The following is a 16686-nucleotide window of genomic DNA, read 5'->3' on the forward strand; positions in this document are numbered from 1 at the left end:
TAATGTCTCAATTAAAATAGTTCAAAAACCAACTAGTACCTAAATGCCGGGTTGAACAGGTTGAAAACTAATCGCTACCAATGAAGCCAAACTTTAAGAATTAGTTTTGAGTTGGTAAATGAAAACACCTAGCTTAATGAATTTTTTTTTATTTTGGAAATGTTTCCATTAAACATATTTTAATCACTCATCTAATATGTCATGCATCTAAGTCCTTCATTGAAACCTCAGTTTGAGCAGAGAGAACAGAAGCAAAACGTATTCAAAGCTTCTATTTGTTCATTTTCCTAATGGCTCGACAACTCGTAACTTCCTGATTTACTCCCTGCCTCCATGTCCACCCTCCCGTCTTTGTGAGCCTCTAGCCCTCTGAGATGTCAGGTCAGGTAGAGCCAGTTTTAGTCACAGGCTGCTGGGAACCCTGGAGGAACAAAGAGAAAAGCTTTGTCCCATCCAGGCTGCATCCGCTTTGAGCCTCCTTTCTGTCATGCGCCAGGTGTAATTCTCCAAAGACAGCTTTTGCTCCAAGCTTCTTCTAGACTGGGTCTGCAGGAGATAGCACAGCTGGCTCCCGGGAGCTTGGAGGCCAATGATCCTCAGAGTACTTCCTTGAATGGCATTGCCCTTGTCAGGAGACATGCTTCTTTTACCACTCACCAAAGCATACCCTGAGGCAGAGCCCAGAGTATCAGCGATACCACACATCAGACTGCACTTGCTTTATTCACAGAAAACCTCACTTTTCACCAGGTGGATGCCCTGGTTCTTGGACAACCATATATGGAGCAGATACTATGGTCAAATTCTTTATTTCATTATTGGCTGCCTTCACCTATGTGGCTAAAAGAATACCAAAACCTTTCTTCAGTATTTAATTTTGTCACTCTCCAGATTGTAATAGCTTTCCATACTCTTACATTTTATTTTAAAATTTTAATCAATTCTTTGCCTGTCATTTTCTATTTACTTTGCTACATTATAAGATAGTCTAACTTTGCTGCACAATAGAATTATTGAACTGATGATCACCCCTTAAAAACTGTAGAAACAGAATCAATATACATTTCAGGTGGAGCCCCAACTTTTGACCATCATAGAGGCTACATATTTTCTTTCATTCTAAACACAGTCATGTCTCCCCAATCACTCCCTAAGGTCTTTTGCATAAGAAATGGCGGTCACCTCTCATTATGGTGAGCACAGTCTTCCTGCAGTCTAATCTGGATGTACTCTCCTAGGGTTGACTGAGTATGGTTTTTTGTTTTTATTTTGTTTTGTTTTTGTTTTTGTTACAGTGGACTGCATACTGAAATGAAAAGATAGTATTTTTTGCTACTAGCCATATCAACATGCTACTGAACATTTATATTGTATTATTTTCTCCTTCAGCAGCAGGTACATCACCTCTATTATTTTCAGCCTTTTAGTGATTGGGATCAACAGTCCCACCATGGTTTACTTGACCATGGTACCAAATAACAGTCGCTTTATAGAGTTTGCCTTGCATGGTGTTGTAAAAAAGCATATTCCTTTGTTTGGTATTGTAACAAAGAGTGAATCTAAGAGGTGAGAGCTAGAAAAACAAGTCCAAGCAGAGAGCAGGAGGGGTGAAGATTGTATCTCTTAGTTATCTGTATCTGTCTCCAGAATAAGCCTCATCCGGTGAAGACTTTTCCCCCAGAAGGCCAGGGCATGACCTTTATTGTTTATCAGTACAAGTTGCTCTAGGCAGAGCCTTTGCTGAGCTGTATGGTTTTGCCCAGCACAGAGTGCCAGGATGCCTGCACACTATAGCTGCAGCATAGCAGAGTGGATGTGTATCTCACAGTATGGAGAAAATGCCTTCCAGTTGTGATTATATGTGACTTCTTGGGATCATAAAAGAAGAAGGTTGATGTGTCCAGGTTTAGTGGGTTGTGTATAAATCCACACACTTGCCCGCTCCTTGGAGCTATTAAAGGATATATATTTTATGATCCTATTGTTTATTAATCTCCCAATGAAACCCAACTCTACACATTATAGAGAGATGATTGGTATGTATGCCTATGATTTAAGCTAGTTTGGCTCTTTTTATTTCATTTTATATTAGACAAGGGAGCATGGGGAGCCTAAGCAGGTTGCCTTCTTGGACTGTTGCTTTAGATATGCTATCAACGACCTTACTTCCCCTTAAAGCAGAGGTTCTCAACCTTCCTAATGCTGCAACTCTTTAATACAGTTCTTCATGTTGTGGAGACCTCCAATCATAAAAGTATTTCATTGCTGCTTCATTACTGTAATTTTTCTACTGTTATGAATCATAATGTAAATATCTGATGTACAGAATATCTGTGACACACAGGTTGAAAACCACTGCCTTAAAGAAAACTTAGATTTTTTTTTCCTAGTGTAGTGAGGTTTCATCATCCTATATGGTTCTATTAGGCCTAGTTATTGGCACCATGTATAACCATAGTATTATCATAAAAAATGTCTAAACAAGATTCTTTGTAAGAGATGCATAGTTCTTAATTTAGTGTCTCAATGTATGCAAACTATTGTAGATAACTGAACACTTTTGAGACCAAAATGTGCATTAAATTATAAATCTTCTTTCTATTCATTATCCAGAATTTACCATACACACCAGGGAACTAGTTTATAATGTTTATTAATAATTAAATTTTCACACTTAAAAGTAATAGGGCCATGTGAATCCCTCACCTCATCATGGTTGACCTGAGAGAAGGTAATATAACTTCATGGTGAATTTTCTAGAAAATCAGAACCAGGGATGTCATCCATTTATTGGTCTGCATGTGCAATGGGTTGGGATATTATAGAAGGACTCCGGAGTCCCTGAGAAGATTGAAAAGATAATGTGGAAAGTAAACACAAATTGTACTGGTTGCAAATGGAATTGGAAAACCCATGGGTACGGTGGCTCAGGAAATAGCCATCCTTTGGGTAAACTGGGGTTTGCCGTGGATTCAATAGCAATGCCCTTAATTTTGTCAAGCACTCATCCCTGTGTGTGGCTGCACAGACTCTTGTCACAATGGGTGCCAAGCTCTGGGAATTTTGTCATCCAGGAAAAGCTAGACGTTGTCTTTGGATAAACAAGCATACAAAAGCAGTGCAGTGAAGGTGCCCCAGAAAAATATGCTGGGTCTTTGCAGTCAATAGCCCCTAACAGGTGGGGGCTATTTTATATTGGAAAAGTACACAAAAGCATTTTGTGTCATGTTTAGGGTTGTGCAGAGCATGAATGCATCCTCATTGTCAATTTAAAAACACGAGATTTTTCTAGTCTTGGCATGGCTGTTCTGAGGTTGCCCAAAAAGCATAGAACTAAAGACAAAAGAGTGAGCAGATGCCATGTTTATGAAAATTAGCAGAGCTAGCTTCCATAGAAATAGGAAACAAAACAAAGGTTGGGCAGATGCTTTCAGGGCAGTAAAGGAAAAGAAAGTTAAGCAAAAAAGAAGCTTAAAAAAGCAGGCCCAGAAAGAAATACAGGTGGTGGGGGAGGTAAATATAAAACAAGGCAAAGGAATTGTGTATATATATATGAGTACCGGGGAAAGTATCAAGAGTTAAAAAAAGAAGTTGATGAGGAACATTTTGAGAGGCACTCACTGCTAAGTGGCAAATAAGAATTCAAGGTAAACATAGTGGGAGTCTGAGAAATGCTGATTCCATGTTTGCGAAGAAGGGGAGGGGAAGGGGGTGCTAGCCCTCCATTTGGTAGACAGCTGATGTCTGCCTCTGGTGCAAGTCAAAACCTTCACCGAGAAGCTAATTCTATTGTGGAAGCTATCACTTCCAACCCAGGAGAAATGATTTTACACCTGCAAATAGTTTGTGAAAACAAAGCAGCCCTTGAAGCAATCTGTGACATGAGGCTCGTCTTTGACAAAACATTTAAAGTTCTTCCTTTCCCTGGAGGCCTTGCGCTTTCTTCTCAGAGCCTCTCAGATGTTTCAGTACGTGTGCGTGTGTGGATGGAAGGGTATGTGAAGGTGAGTGCAGTGGTGAGCCTCACAATGTGGGTGCTGGGAACCCAACTCCAGGCCTCCGCAAGACCAGGCACATTAATGAGTCTTTAACGGACTATTTTATGTATTCAATTAGCAATTTGTTTTTTCAGTTCTCCATGATGTTAGGAACACATACTTTATTCATGCTTCACTGTCCTGTAGCCACCCTTCTGCCTATACAGTTTTGATGTGTATGATACATGTGGGTATGTGTTTGGGTGCATGTACATGTAAGGCCAGAGGTCAATGAGTGTATCTTCCTCTGTCACCTTCTTCCTTAGTTTGAGACAAGGACTGTCATTGTACTGACACCAAGTGTGCAAGCTACTTGCAGGTGGTTCTAAGTAAACCTAAATTCGAACAGATCATCCTAGCGAGGCACGCTGAGGACCTGCTGTCTGTAGGCTGATGAGGACTGTGAGGCTGAGCTTCCCTGCTGACTGAATCTGAAGTCGGCTGCCTGGAGCCGCTACCAAAGCAGAAGCACACAGGAGTGAGCAAGGTGAAATGGGTTTGTTTACAGTCTGGGCTACAGCGGGAGAGGAAAATTACAGGCTTTCCTCAGCCTTGCCCATGGCAGTGGTACACATGGAACCAAAGCCAGAAACCGTGCACATGTGGCCTTAGCTATGAGGTGAGTCAGTGGCTTCTCTCTCTCTCTCTCTCTCTCTCTCTCTCTCCCTCTCCCCCTCCCCCTCCCCCTCCCCCTCCCCCTCCCCCTCCCCCTCCCCCTCCCCCTCCCCCTCCCCCTCTCCCTCTCCCTCTCACAGTTTCCTCCTCTGCTCTTGCACCAGCGCTCAGGGCTATGCTCATGCTGGGCATTTCCTCAAGGAATTTTGATTCTTTACAGTCCTTGACACATAGTTATTGTCCCTCTTCTTTCCTGTCCCTTCCTCAATCTTGAGAGAGTTGGAGTGACTTGAAATTTCCAGAAAGATGACTGTGCTGAAACACCAGGAACAGAGTACAGTAGAAATATAGTACAGTCAGAAGATGCCCAATTAGTACCAAGTAACTATGCCTAGGAACCCTTTCTTAGTAACCTCTCAGCTTCATTTTTGGAAGGGCTGGCATTAATAACTCTCTGTGTGTGCGTGTGTGTGTGTATCTGCACGTGTGTGCTGTTTGTTGGGATGAAGCCTTGCTATGAACTCATAATCCTTTGGCTTTGTCATCATGTATGTCATAAATGCATTTTGATGCTGACAAAGCTGTCTTTGTCCTTTGCTGAAGACATCACTGATAACCATCTTGTGGTTTGGTTGTAACTGTCCTCCTTGCTGAAATGAAATCTGTCTCAGTTAGTCTGATCCCACACTGGTTATTGGGAGTTAATGCCCCCTCCTCCCTGAAAAAAAATCCTCAAGGATCTGAGAGGTCAAAGGTGAGGACTCTCAAGCTGGGTTTACCCAGAAGCCATTTCTACAATGTTGTCCCTTTTCTTTTGCTACAAGTTGTTCTTGTGGAAAGCTAACATGCAACAGCTACAACACTTTACAAGAAATTATAAAAGCAAACCAAGGAAAATTCAGTCATTTACAAAACAGTCTATTTTTATCTCACAGGCTATTGTCAAGATTCTCTAGGTAACGTCAGTTGATCCTTTTAATTTATAGGATGGCACTGTTGGAAAATAAGACGTTCGGGCACATAGAATTATTTGTACTTTACACAATGATTGTAATATAATTAAGATGGCATTGGCTTGGTGAGGGACTGTCTAAGCTTTGTATTTCAGAAGACCTCTAAGGTGGAGGAACACAACTTACGAATTAGTATAAAAAATAGTCTCTGTGTGTGTGTGTTAACTTCCACTTTTGAAGTAAAATTGAAAATATTTACAGTTTTAAACCTATAAAAATTTAGTGAAGAGTAGCTATGATCTAAAGGACATTTATTATCCTATATACAAGTACATTTCACATATACAATAGCACAAACAATTGTTTAGTAAGAGCAGAAAAAATGCAGAGCAGTTTTTCAATTGCAGCACGACCCAAGCAATAAATTCCCTTTATCAGAATGGCACCAATGCCAACAGCAGACAAGCCACGAGCCTTCTTGCATTTAGGGTTTTAAGATCTAATCTAGACACCATGTATGTTATATAAAAGGCAGTATGTACTTGCTACCTTGTGTGCATTAAGCCTCTGTGCCCTTAATGCTACAGATTTTTCATAACATTTACATAAAGCTTAGACACACTGAATTTTAAGCTCTCTGATGCATATACATCTTGAGTTACAGACATGCATAGGGCACCAAACATAATAACCTCGAGAGGTGTTTATTTAACCAGTGTTAGAAAGCAATCATAGAAGACTTTAAAACAGACTCCCACTTTTAATGATTTTAGTTCTTCAAAGCAACAAAAACCTAAAATACAACAGAAAACAAAAGACATTTTCTTGATAAATGCAAAATATTCATGTATGCTCTTTAAACCAGGTTTTATGAGCATTCCCAATGGCAGGTCAGTGTCCTAAGAAAGCCTTCTTGCTTTAAGCAGAGCCAGGTTCTAGCTCCACATGGGTGCATTAAAATGTGCACTTTGGGAACTGCTTCAAATAACCCCGATGTTCAGCTAGCCTGACCAGTCACACAGCAGTATTTTACATCGCCCATAGACCTTCTGTGATGTACTTTAACCATCTGGTTTTGCCCTTATCAGCTTACACGTTGGAACAAGAGTTTTAGGGCTGAATTGTATTTGCCATATAAAAGTCATTCTCATTTGAAAGGACTTTTCTCCTTATCTTTGCCAAAAAATATTTCAACGCCTATAAGTTTTCACATCTTTCTCCCATTTGAGGGGTTGTTTATTCTTTAATTTTGTCTCAAAATGTGTAATTTAGCATCTGTAATTGTCTTACCCACAGAACCTGAGAAATGTCTATCCAGAGTGCAAGAGAGGCAGCAATGGGAGAATATCTCCTATTGCTTACACTTAAAAATACATTTTCTTCTTAACAGATGACTTTTTATATGTTAATGAAGTCTCAAAAGCTATATCTGAAACAGAAAACATGGACACTGTGTCTTACAGACCTAATCGTCATAAATATAAATACAGGCAAGACATGTGTGTTAACACTTATGGAGATTTTTCTACTTTCTCTTGCCAACAAATAAAACGTTTCTTAAATATCTATCTAAGTCCTATGTGCTAAGAGGCATTTGGGATAAGCTAACAGTTTCAATTTATGTGAGTGCTCATTTAACTATAAACTATTATGGCACATGAAAACAATATACAAATATAAAATGTATTCATTTAAACATTGATTATAGGAATAAAAAGACACAAAAGCATTTTACTGCTCAGAGTCATCATTTGACAATTTTTTAAAGCAGCCATTCTGACTGTTTCTGCCACAACACTAATCAACCCTCAATCCTAAATCCATACTTTAAAAGCATGACTCTTAGTTCAAAGACCATAGAGAGACAGGAGACAACCTAACTGGCACAGAAAAGGGCCTAAGAGGCCAGCAAAAGCAGAAAAAAGGCTGATGCTGAGGCTTGCCGTGTAGACTTAATAACCTTAAGAGTTAACCAGGCACATATGGTGGTATACACTTGTAAACCCAGCAACTTGAGAGGTCAGACATCCAAGGCCATCATTTCTACATAAGGAGTGTGTGTGTGTGTGTGTGTGTGTGTGTATGGTATATGCGTACCTGTGTTTGCATATACTTAAATCTATGCATTGAGCAGAGGCTGGATAGGAAGGCCTACTATCCTGCTGTATCACATCCCACCCTATTCCCTGAAGACAGGATTTCTCCCTGATCCGAGGTAGACCAGCAGCCCAAAGGACCCTTCCTGTGTCTACCCCCCAACCCTGCACCTGGGTTGCAGTCATGCACACTGTCACAGTCAACTTTTTATGTGGGCGCCAGAGACCCCAATTCATGTCTTCATGCTTCCTTGGCACATACTCTTACCCAGTCAAGCCATCTCTCCTGCTCTTACAAAGGGAATTTGAAGCCACCGTGAGTTTCCTTGTCTCAAAAAGAAAAAGGCAGAGCTAATCAGCCATGGGAGACTCCCTTACAAATGCGAGCTTCCTTTGGAATAAGCTTTAACGAGTCAAGTAAGATAGCAGAAGTCTCTTTGAAGAATGACACCAAAAGTTCCTATACCCACCTGACCCAAGAAAGCTTCCTTTGAGCTCCCTCTTCCCTCTCTCTCATACGAGGGAGGTGGGCCCTGGAATCTGAGGACGGTGTCCAGAAGGCCAGAAAGTTGACAACAAGAGGGCATCTCCTGTTGTAGTCAGTGGGGTAGGGGGCTGGCAGGGGGAGGAAGACCAGTAGTTTAGTGAACACTGGGAAGCTAACATTACTTTTTTTAAAAGTAATACTGGCTCTATCCTAACAACCTTATAAGCATTTATAGTTGTCATAATGTATATGGCCAGTTAGGTATTAAAATACTTAACCAAGCATAGGCCAGGTGTGATGGCACACCCCTTTAATCAAAGCACTCAGGAGGCAGAGGCAAGTGGATCTCTATGAGTTTGGTAGGGGCCAGTCTGGTGTATATAGTTAGATCCAGGACAGCAAGGCTATGTGGAAAGACTCTTGCTCAAAATACAAACAACAACAGCAACAACAACAACAACAACAACAACAACAAAATAAGGAGAAACAAAAAGTTTAACCAAACAGCATTGTTTATAATCAAGACTACAATATATCCATCAGCAATGAACTAATATTGTTACCTTAATGTTTATTATCAACTTCATACTAATGGCATAAATAGCCACCCCTAATGTTTACAAAATATGTGTGTATCCCTTGCCTTCTCACATGCATCCTAGGAGCTATGCAAAACTGTCTTTTTTGCATGTATACCAGTCTCCCAGGTTTCATTCTCTTAGTTCACAAATCTACATTTTAAATTTGTCTATTGTGGACTCATCTAGATACTTCTGAGAATTGGCAAAGTCACCTTTTACAGTTTACCCCTCAAATGCAAAGCATCTGTCACCTCCCTTCTTGGCAAGACTTAATATTATTTTCTGAGAATAATAAAAGCCTACCCAACCCCAAATGCTATTGCTCAGACAGACTGGGCATCTTCCAAAATTTCATCACAAAGAGGAAGTTTGTGCCATACAAATGTAGCCAGTATCTTTGATAATATATGACAATTTTTATAGAAACAGCAGTATTAGTTAGGCATGGTGGCACATTCCTATAATCTTAGCTATTGGAAGGTTACAGCTAGACAGAGGATCAGTGCTGTGAGTTAAAGGTCAGCCTGGGCTATGTAGCAAGATCCTGTCCCAAAGAGAAAACAGAAGTCAAAAAGAAATCTTAATAAAAATTTCAATTTAATAACTGTATATTAAAATACTCTTAAGATATTTTAAATGCTATTGTATATATGTATACACACACACACACACACACACACACACACACACACACACATATATATATATATATATGTTATGTAGGACAACCATTCTTAAAAATCAAAGACTAAAAATTTAAAGATTTAAATCAATAACAAAATTACTCATTTTGACTCTTTTGTAACACAAATACCAAATGATTTGCACTGATATCAGTTGTTAAATAGGAAGACACGGGTAGCAGAAGGCAATGGCGGCACATAGCCGAGAAGGGGCAAGCCACCCTTTATTCCTGTTTGTCTGGTTCCAATGATCTCTTGCTCAATCTTAGCAAAGCAGCAACAGGATTCTTGACTACCAGTCATGAACAGTCTCAAAAGTGGCAAAACAGTGTCTGCTTTAGACTTTGGTTGTAGAGTGGGGACATACACTAGGAGGACATAAAAGGCATCATCTTTTAAAGCTACCAGACAAGGAACAATACGGCAGAGCACAGAGGTAGTAATCCAAGACTTTGTGGGCTTTTCCTTCCCTGGGTGGTGTAGTAACATCCCATGGCATCATGTTGAATTCTTCTCTGATTAGAATACAAGAAAAAAGGAAAACTCCTGCAACACATTAGAACCAATACAAGGACATTGGAAGACAAATACTACCCTTAATTATCTTAAGCATCTGTTTCTTCCAAACCTATGAGCTTCCATTAGATGAAGTATACTTTATCTTGAGATGCTTCTCTCTTTGTTCTTAATTACTAGATCAGATGTCTCTAACAGATAACAGATAATACCAACCTGTTTATATGCCAATATTCTAGAAACATGTTTAATAGATCTAGATATGTAGATTTTAAGAAGCCAAGAATACTTGAAGTCAGAAGTATAATAATATAAACTTACCATCCCTATAGACAATTGAATATAATTTCTATATATGATAATTTTAATGAGCACAGGCCATTAGGCTATATGGGTAAAGCATCAAATTTAACTGTAGGTTCTAAGTAAGCTTCAAACCAAACAGTTCTACATAGCAACAGCATGTTTACTTAGTCCCTTATTTCCTTCAATCCTAATTTGAAACTTCAAATATGTAAAATTAGAACTGACTGAGACAAATTTTTTAAATAAATAAATAAATAAATAAAGCCAATTTAAGAGGGCAGAAGAAGAAAGGAAGAAAATCCCTAATGTTGCAGTTTAAATGAAAGATGTTCACATACACATGTGCACACACACACACACACACACACACACACACACACACACACACATGAGAAGTAAGATTTTTACATTAGGCATGCCAGGAATATCATCTTAGCCATGCCAAAACTCGGATGAGTTAAAAAATGCAAAACCAAAGTAACTGCAGTACACAATTGTTAAGACCAGCAAATAAATAGTGATCTCAAACCCCTTTTTCCTCTTCTAGTCTTTCTCTGCTAGTCACAAACACATGGATACTTTCCTGTCAGATAAACAGAAAAGAAAGAATCCAAGATCATTTAAAAAAAAAAAAGATTTCCCCCCAAAATGACAGGATTTCAGACTTTCCTTCCAGACATAACTCTGTGTGTGTGTGTGTGTTTGTGTGTGTGTGTGTGTGTGTGTGTGTGTGTGTGTGTATGTGTGTGTGTGTGTATGTGTGTGTGTGTGTGTGTGTGTATGTGTGTGTGTGTGTGTGTGTGTGTGTGTGTGTGTGTGTGTGTGGTGTTCTGCCTGCATATAGGCCTGCAGGCCAGAAGAGGGCACCAGATATAGTGTCTGGGAATTGAACTCAGGGTTTTGGAAGAACAGTCAGTGTGCTTAACTTCTGAGTCATCTCTCCAGCCACCACACCAAAATGCTCCCGCCAGACATCCTCAAATGGCTTAGAGTTGACTAAATGACAAGAATCCAACATTCTCTATTGGATAAACTCAAATGTTTTAAAAGAGCAGGACACATAACCCCCCCCCTTGCCAAAAACAGCAGAAATTCAAAATTTCTTAATAGTCACTGCTGAGAGAACCAAGAGCATCAAGCCAACTGCAGAAGCAACGTTCCTAGTTCCTCTTAAAACTGGCAACAAATTGGAGCCAAAAGCACAAAGGGCAAAGTTCTGAGAAACCAGCAAAGCCAAACGACAAAAACAAGGCATGCTCTAGAACTTTATCAGCAGTGTTCCAAAAGTCAGTAAAGCACAAAGCCAAATACTCTTCAGATGAGACTGGACAAATGGGTCCCCCAAACCAAAATACTTCCTTTTCAAATAAAGTCGAGATGCCTTGAACAAGAAAGGACAGACAATCCCAAAGTGATAAGTAAGTCATATTGGTACCTGGTGGGTGATCATCAGTTTTCTAACTGGAGACAAGTGTGCTAAGGGCAGATCACGCTCCTTTGGGTTCATCTCCTTGGCTAAAAGCTCTGGCAAAACTATTACCAAAACCTGAGGTCACACTGCTTCAGATATTACCACAGTGGACACAGGAATTGGTAAAATTGAGCCAGTACTTGGGAGAGAAAGCAAATTACCAGAATCATGCTCTGGGGCATGGCCCCTCCTTTGTAAATTCTTCTTCTTCTGGCATCAGAGCGTGAGACAGTTCTCACACCGAACACCAGTTTCCGGGTGAAGTTTTCATTCTTCAGGGCTCCAAGTATGTTGTTAGACTACTTTTTTTTTTTTTTAGACAGGGTTTCTCTGCGTAGCCTTGGCTGTCCTGGACTTACTTCGTAGACCAGGCTGGCCTCAAACTCACAGAGATATGCATGCCTCTGCCTTCCAATTGCTGAGATAAAAGGCATGCACCACCATGCCCAGCCTAGACTAACATCTTTTGAGCCTTTCTCTTCTTCTAAGTATCATGGCGTATCCCCAGTGTGTATCAACCGGTTACATCTGTAGTGCCTGTTTCTCCTCATTTTGGGTCAACATTTTCCTTTAGTGTTCTCCAGTTTTCCCTCCTTTGTTTTACTTTAAATTTGCCCCCACATTGCCGCCTACCTTGTCCTTCAATCCATCCTACTCCTTGTCTCATTCCTTATGGCCAAGCAGTGAGGAGCAGAAGACAACTAAGGAGCACAGGGTGACAGAGGTGATGGGCGTGGCCATACTCGCAGGGGCGTTATGTTTGATGAGGTCTAACATATATTGTCCTTATGTGCCTTTGCCTCCTTCTCTGACTGAAAGTTGATAATGTTTCAATTAATTGGATTGTTCTTAATGGAATTTTTTGGGGTGAAGAAGTTTATTATAATATGCATCTTTACCTATCCCCTGGGATCTGTCCAGTTAATTAAAGGTGGAGTTGATGATATTGAAATGCATTGTGAAAGCATTTTGTTTCTAATGGTTGAACACAAAACTGTGTTTTGGTTTGCTTTTGACTAGTTTTGAATTACTCAGACATTTAATGCTACGGGCACAAATTCCAGTGATTTTTTTTTTATTCCTACTCAAACTTGTGTGGTTGCAAACTAATTTGAGTTGCTCAGATGTATGCTAAATTCTGAAAGTGTTTTTAAGTTCAAATGATAAATGTTAAAAATAAATTCAAGTAAATTGATAGGCCAAGTAATGTTTGTGCTAAATGCTGTAAAGGTTCTGAACCCAGTTCCTTTGATTAAACATAGATGTAAGAGTTTCAGGTAGGCTCACCCATGTTGGCAGCTGTCCAACTGCTGGGAGGCAAAAACATATCTTAAGCCACAGAAGGAAGCAAAATGGAATCTAATAATTTTATTTATTATTAGAAATACTATGACTTTAAGGAATCTGACTTTTGTCATTTAGTGTGGAATAAGCTGACATTCCTTTTTTAAAAGACAAAATGTATTTAAGAACAACTGTAGAAGTTTCTACTAAAGTAGTTGACGCATTTTGGTGTATCAACAACTGACATGAGGCAAGTAGAAATGAGCAAAGGTTCTTTTCCCAAAAATGGTTTTATAACCCAAACATAAAGTACAAACAAACACACCGAAAAATAACAAATGTTTAAAAAATGAAGTAATTGTTGAAAATTGTTGAAAAAGTAGTTGTTGCAATTGTGGTGTAGTTGTTAGCTTAGGAAGGTTGACTGCTGAGTCTTACCTACAGCTAGAGTCTTACACAAAAACCTAACACTTACCAATTTTGCTGGGGCTGAGTCCCCAAGCTTAGCAGTAGGCTACCAAGGGACTAAATGGAGACTGGCCAAATGTCACACGAACAATAGTTTGGGTGGACAATAATTTGTATACAGCTTTTTATTTTATCTTATATTTTCTTAACCGCTACCTAAATCATAAGCGATCCAATTCTGAACAGTTCTAGTTTTATAGATTATTTAGATCTTAAGCATCTTCACAGTGATTGTTTTTTCTCTCACCTTTCCAAATTCCTCCCTTTTCGTCAACTTTTCTATAACATCAAAATTATTCTTCCTCACCACTAACATCATTTTGTTCATCAAATTCTTCCTTGTCACATCTCCAAGTTGTCTCTTTGGTGTTTTTTTTTTCTTCTCCTCATTCACAGGACTCATCTGAGCCAAGGGCTTCCGAGTCCTGTCAATCACAGCCTTTCAGAGCCCTCACCTAGGCTGAAAGCTTAAGGCACTCTGGGTTCAACACCTCACAGTTAAACAGACTCAGATTTTCCTGACAACCCAATTCAAATACTTCAGTTAATTTCCACACACATGTGAAACTTGGAAATTCATCTGCTGACATCTCCCAACATCCAAAGATTCTGTTGTCTCTCTGCTCAAGCCATTTTAACGTAAGTGTTTTGGGAGAAATAGAAATTAAAATCAAGTCTACTTAGAAACCAGTGAGTTCATGAATTCGGCTCTTAACCTGTAAACTTTTCCATTTTATTTGCAGTTGTCCAAGACACATTCTTAAACAGCCACTGGGTCCATTCTTAGCTCCAAGTGGGTCCTCTTTAAGCCAACTCACTCCCATCCTGACTCTTCAATCTTAAGTATCTGTGATGTGGGTAATAGGGATGAGACACTTGTCACCTGTGCTGTGAGCACAGTTGGAAAGGAGTCTGCTGGCAGGTGGGGACAGCAACAGAATTGGCTTGCACACTGCAATATAGTGTGTGGTATGCAGGATGCAGATAAGCAGAGCCAATCCTCCCACTGCCAACTTACACATGGAAACCAAGAGAAACCAACGAAGTTTTATTGACATTTGTGATTTCTTGATGTGTTGGATGTGTCGAAAGAACAGTAAGAGTGGAAAAAAAAAAAAAACCTCGCAGGAATCTTAAAATTTAATCTTCAGATCCTGTATTCAGTAAGGTTAAATTAATTTAAGAAATTATATATATGCCCAAGTTCTAAAACAAAATGTGCAAATTCACTTAAAAAAAATTACAGCAGTTCAATGACAAACCAAGTTCAATCACATCACATCAGTTTCCTGTCTTAAATCCTTCTAATGCTTAAGAAGAAAATGTGTCTTCTTAGCCATAGCATGAAGGCCATCATGACCCTCCTCTGCTTCCTCTCCAGTCCCACCTGCTGCGTTCTACTTTAGTGAATTTCCATCCAAAGTTCTTTGCACTTTTGTTCCCATGCCCTGGAATCTCCCTCTCTGGGTTTCCTTGGTTAACTCCTTCAGTAACCAGATGGAAGGCCATCTCTTCAAGTAGGCGCCCTTCAACCATCTGAGGTACGCAATGGACCCTTCCCCCGTCACTGTCACCACCCTGTATCCTGTTCCTACGTAGCCTTTTTATTCATGTCTCTGCCCTTCTATTTTCTGTCTCTTCCATTAGAATAGAAGCTCTTAAGGTGAGTTTTAGGTACTACTGAATCACTGGGCCTGGGATGGAGTTCTGGGATTGATAAGCTCTGATAAATATTTGCTTCATGAATGTTCTACCCCTACGGTTTTAACTGTTTTGAGACAAGGGACCCCTGTAGCTCTTGTAATGAAACCACAAACTTATAATGTGGCCCAAGATTGCCGGCATCGATCACCACAGTGCTGTACTCACAGGTGTGTGCCACCACACCCCTCATTGGTCACCCCTGCATTTCAATGATTAGGCATTCTATGTAATGCAAAACCTCTTCTTCAAAATATATCTATGAAAAAAAATATCCCATTATGTGTAGTTTCTATCTTGGAAACTAAAGTCCCATATGAACTATTTTATTGTTCCTTTTCTAAGTCAAGTTCTTACCTATGGACTTAGTTGCTTATTGTGAAATGATAAACAGTGTCATTAAAATGCCTTAGTTTCCATGGCTACAGCTCTTTACTGGTCCTTGGCTTAGGCAGGAGGGTTCCTCCTTAATAATGACCCTTTCTGTTTCTCACTCTGGTCTTAATACCTTCCCCCCACCACCACTAACTCAAAGCATACCAATAGTATCCTGATAGTTTTATCATCCATTCTAGAAGCATTCTATTTGTTGCTTCAGCATGGGTTCATTGGGGAAAACTCTTTTATTTCTGAATGTATTACAAAATGGTAAAGTAGTATATGATGCAGAATATGCTAGTGAAGCTTCAGGATAATACAGAATTCATCACAGTCTTGGCCATCTTGGTCGCATAATGACTGTTATCTCATAATAACTGTGGCACAGAGAATGACATCAGTTAGATTCTAACTTGAATGTGTTTCTTGTCAGTAAAAGGAAGTTTTTTGCTTCATTAAGATGCATTATCTTTTGATTGATGTGTGTGCGTATACATGTGCATGTGTGTGCATATGTGTGTTGATCCACTGTTGATTTATACTATTTCTAGGTTGAAATTGGTAAATATGGTATTATATTGTTGCTAAGCATATCTTTATCTATTTTATGAGGCTTTGGGTATTCTAGGGAGATGATCTCTTCCAGGGTAGCTAATCCCTAGAATCATAAAATAATTTGCTTGCAGAAATGCTTTTTATATGCAAACTGACTATTTCAGGCCTAGACCATTTCCTTTATCTGAATCTCCCACTCCAAGGCAGTATGTCTCCTGCCATAATTCACACATAATTTAGGCACCAGATAGCTAGAGACTTCTGTATTCCAGGGTCTTCCAACATCATTCAAACCACCCAGAGCTAAACTTGCTCATTTGCCTATTCTGCCTTTTTTCATTTATTCCCACATAAAAACCCTGGATTCTGCATTCCCTTCACTCTCATATGTGTAAATGCTAGTGTTCCCGTGTGACTTTATAGAGATGGAGTGCCTTTTCATTTTGGGTATTGTCCATATTAAACTCTTCTTTCATACTACTAATAATCTCTGTTGTTTCATGATACCTGAGAAAGCAAGTCACACTTACAGTTTAAAACAGTTATACAAAACAG

The 16686-nt window shown here is 39.5% G+C and overlaps 1 protein-coding gene across 5 annotated transcripts in view; it reads left to right on the plus strand.

Moving 5' to 3' along the window:
• The window catches only part of PLD5 (phospholipase D family member 5), a 324914-nt gene that overhangs the window by 121110 nt on the left and 187118 nt on the right, over positions 1-16686 (plus strand). The gene's annotated exons all lie outside the window — the stretch shown is intronic.

Source organism: Acomys minous (genome assembly GCF_964271855.1).
Source record: "Acomys minous genome assembly, chromosome: 1".
In the NCBI taxonomy this organism is placed as follows: domain Eukaryota; kingdom Metazoa; phylum Chordata; class Mammalia; order Rodentia; family Muridae; genus Acomys; species Acomys minous.